A 4,566-nucleotide genomic window follows, 5' to 3' on the forward strand; every position below is an offset into this window, starting at 1 on the left:
CCCCCTGCCCTCTCTCAGACTTGACAAGTCAAACAGCTCCCTACCTGACAAAAGAGGAGACCGGGAGAAAGTCTTCCCAAAGCCTCCACTAGAGTCACAGGACACTTGCTTGCTAGACTCTGGTTCACGGGCTCACATGTTTTTGTTTTGTTTTAAATGTGTGTGTTAGTTTCTTTTTCTATTGTTATGATAAAACACCATGAGAAAAAGCAGCCTAAGAGAGAAAGGGCTTATTTAGCTTCCAGATCCAGGGTACAGCCCTTTATGGCAGGGAAAACAGCAGGAGGCTGAAGCGGCTGGCTAACTTACATACCATGTAAGAAGGAAGCAACGAATACACACAAGTTATTCAGTGCCCTTTAACCATTTAGATAGTCCAGGATCCCGGCCAGCCAGGCAATGTCCCCATCCATGGTGGGCTAATCTACTAATTCACTAGCATGAGCACAGCCCACCTGATCTCCGTCTTTCTGTGCATGTGTGTCTGTATATCTGTCCTCTCCTCATTCCCTTGCCACCCCTGTCAGGTTTCCAGGACCAAGCTACACAGGACTCAACAGAAGAGAAGAGCCTGGCCCCAGGGCTGCAGATAACAGACAGGAACGTACCTGCTGCGCACAAGGCTGAGATCAGGAGAGAGATCAGAATAATTCCAGATGACCTGTTCAGGAGTGAGTCTATCAAAAAGAGAAACGGTAGGGGTGGAGATATCGCTAGAGCGTTTGTTTCTCTTCCAGAGGACCCAAGTTTAGTTTCCAGCGCCCATATAGTGGGCTCACAATGGTCAGTAACTCTAATTCTAGGGGACTCAGCATTGTGTTCTGGTCTTTGCAGGCACCAAGCACACACACATACACATACACTTTCACACACATACACACTTACACATGCAAGCACAAATTCACATAAGATGAAGATTAAGAAAGGTTTAGAAAGTGAAGGGGTGAGTGCTTGCACCAGACTTTCTAGGTGAAACAGAACTGGGAAGAACTGGAGCCGCTGATGGCTTCTGCCTCAGTGGACATTAGCTGTTGTCACCTTTGTTGTGAGCGACTTTGTGCACCCAAGTTAATCTTGCCACCGTTCACTCTCTGACATTCATCTCAGTATGCCAGGATTCTTGCTAACACAACTTACATGTAGATGGTACCAATATGAGGTAGCCGTTTTAGCACATGAAATCTAACCACGGGCACCAGGACCCCTGAAGCAATGTCATGCCAGGCTGCAGAAGACATCCAAGCCTTAGGGAGCTCAATCTACTGCATATAGAATCTGCTTTTGGTTTAGTAGTGCATCTGTTGGGCTCCACGGACCTTTGCTTGCAAACTTTATCCACATACAGAAGGAAGCATTATGTCTGCAGAGCTGGCACTCTTCCCCAGACAGCTGTCAAGGCTTCTGGAGCCAGCAAATTCGGGCTCTTTGGTAGAAGCACCAAGTGCCATCGATGATTGCGTGATGCAGGCTGCATAATATGGGCTTTTCTCTGCTGCCTCCGCCAGTTTCCTGGTGTGGGCAGATTGCAAGCTCTTAGTGGTATCTTTCTGACCCACGTGTATCCTTCAAGCAATGGGTAAGAAAGGGGTTATGGCTTAGCTCAGACTAGGGTATTGCAAGAGTGTGATTCAATTCCAGAGTGTTAAAACAATGTTAAAGCACTTGTCAGAGTTAGTTATGTGTAATATGAGTTTGAGACGCGGTGAGACCTCAGCAGGAGCTGGCAGACTGGCACAGGTGAACTGGGTTCCTCTGGGACTCTAACTGCTTACGTCTGTTTAGTATGTGGGGCTCAGTGTCATTAGCTGCGCTCTTCAAGCTAAGGAAGATACAGGCACTGACACGCGTGTTGGTATTGGACACACAACCGGGACTCAGTGCTAGGGGCAAGATTTTATGCCAAAGTCCTACGGTCCTGCATGGAGAAGGGCGGAGCCTAGGGATGCCACCAGAAACATCTGGTTTTGATGGTTTGCGGTACAATATGGGAGTACCTTGTTTACTGGTAGTGGGGGCAAGGGGGTTTGGGGAAAGGACAATAGGTCCAGCACCTCATGAAATCCAAGCCTTTAGATAGAGTTCCAGCCTGGTGTACAGAGTTATTAGTTTAGGGTAGCCTTTCTTTTAGAGGCTTGGGAAAGGAAGTTTCGGTGCAAGCAGAATGAGGTCTAGTCTACTCATTCTCAGTGTGGACTGGGGAGTGGGGGGAGTCACAACTTGAATGGCTTGTCTGGTGCCACCCCTGTTCCAGTATGCGATGCTTGCTGCAGGCCCCCCGGAGTGGATCTTTGTGCCCTGGTAGGGGCACTTTGGTACATGGTTCGCTTTACTGGGCAGTCTTCCTCTAGCTGTAGGTGCTCAGGCTGGGCACCTGCAATGTGGCTAGTATCGCCTAGGCCAGGACAATCATTAAGTCAGACTCAGGTCATAGAGGCACAGAGAGATGCAGTGCAGAACAGACCCTTGAGGGCACATTCAGTTCCATACTGGGCTCCCAACTGGGTACCGTAATCCTGAGACAAACGGCTGGAAGACAAAGTGGGCCCCAAAGCTCAAAAGCATTGCCTTTTGTTTGTCCGATAGCTGCTCAGGAGAGCAGGATGCTTCTGGCCTATGATGCTGTAGCAGAAGGGTTATATATTCTGAACAGACAGGGGTGACAGTGGAGACACAAAGCTGCCCAGGTGTCCTGGCACTGGGTAGGGAAACAGCGTCCCAGATGTAGCCCTCATCCGTATCAGGCAGAGCTGGGTAGCGATAACTCAAAGGTTTACAATCATATTCTCACATTTTAAGGTTCCACAGCAGCATTTGTGGCTGCCCATTCATAAGAACGGAGGCCATCTGTGTCCCAGCGCTTTGTGCGGCTGTCTGTGCTTTGGCATGTGTGTCAAGGACAGCTAGCCTCAGGCCTTCTATTTTAGACCATTGGGGTTGGGGACCAGGTTTTCTTTGTCTTCTCCAAGATCTACCCAGTGGTAGGTGTCTCTCCTGAAACCAATCTCTCTGCCCTTTTGTGGGAGAAATCAGGTGGCATTTAAATCTATCACGACCAGCGGCTGTTTTGGGGGAGGCAGGATCTGGCTTCCAGGTTGGTAGAAATATACTGTCATGGGTTTGGCTCTTCTCCCTGCAGCCAGCAGGTCCCAGTTATTATCTGCCCTCAGTCTGGCACTCATGCCTTGTGAAGCGAGCCACACTGGAAAGGGAGAGCGGAGAGGAAGAACAGAGGCACTTGAGGAAAGAGAACCATGACTTGGAGCCTGGGTCTCTCATCAGAACTGGTAAAAGGCATAGCGAGGATGTTTTGTTATGAATGAGGGGCCCCCAAGGGAGAAGAGAGCAATAAAAGGAAACTAATTTGGGAAACCACACCATTTTGGAGCTTTAAGGAAAGATTCATGGTTGTTGAATCTATGGTAACACAGTGGGAGAAGAGAGGCAGGAATGGCCAGGGAGATGTGTCCACGGTGGGCAGGGCATATGGAGTAAAGGCTCGTGAAGGTTGGTCTTCCACCACCTGGGCAGTTTCCTGTGATTTGGACTAGAGTTACACATTGTGTTCAGTTCTGTTTCTCCAAGGCTATTCATCTCCAAGGTAACAGTAGCATCGGGTAGGAAATGCTTCGCATTGCAGGAGGCCCTGAAGACCAGTCTTGCTGGTTGTGTTTTAAGAAGCCATTAGCTGGGTAGCGACTTCTGAATGAGGAAGAAACGCCAGTGCATTTCCGTGGGACTAGGGGAGGAGAAGGAGGAGCTGAAGCTTCCACAGTGGGGAGCATCACTGGGGAAGGGTTGAAGGAAAGAGGCATAAGGCCAAAGATTTGAGAGTGAGCAGGGACAGGTGGCACCCTGCATGACAGGTCACGCAGGGACCGAGGCAGGTTGGACCTCTAGCTGTGACCTCTGGTTGCCACCATGACTTGAGTCTTCCTTTCTCCCAGGCTTAGCCGAGCCCACACATGCCTTACCTGGTGTGTTCCTCATAATAAGCCTGTAGAGTACATGTGCCTGGCCCCCCAGTGCTGCTGCCAGGGAGACCCTTTAAAACTCAAGTCAGACAATCTCACACTTCTGTTTGAGCTCTCCCAAAGCTTTACCTGCTCAGCCAGAGCAAAAACAAAACTTCTCTAAGTTTCCATGGTCACTCATCTAGCATTGTATCTTCATCTTTGTTCTTCTTGTGGCTTCAGTCATGTGACCACCTTGCTAACCCCAAACTCTAGGGTCTTTGTTTTTTTTCCCTCTTTCCTAGAACATTCTTCCCAAGATACCAGTCTTCATCAGAAAGGTCTTCTCTTGATGGGCGGTTGTAGAAGGAGCTGCGGGCTGCATTCCTCCCGGCTCCCGGCCGCCTGGCTAGCTTATGCCCTGAAATAACAACACACAAACTGTATTCTTTTAAACACTGCTTGGCCCATTAGTTCTAGCCTCTTATTGGCTAATTCTCACATCTTGATTAACCCATTTCTAATAATCTGTGCAGCACCATGAGATGGTGGCTTACCAGGAAAGATTCTAGCCTACGTCCATCTCGGAGAGGAGAGCTATGGTGTCTGCCTCACT

The sequence above is a fragment of the Microtus ochrogaster genome (genome assembly GCF_000317375.1).
Source record: "Microtus ochrogaster isolate Prairie Vole_2 chromosome 14 unlocalized genomic scaffold, MicOch1.0 chr14_random_1, whole genome shotgun sequence".
Taxonomy (NCBI): domain Eukaryota; kingdom Metazoa; phylum Chordata; class Mammalia; order Rodentia; family Cricetidae; genus Microtus; species Microtus ochrogaster.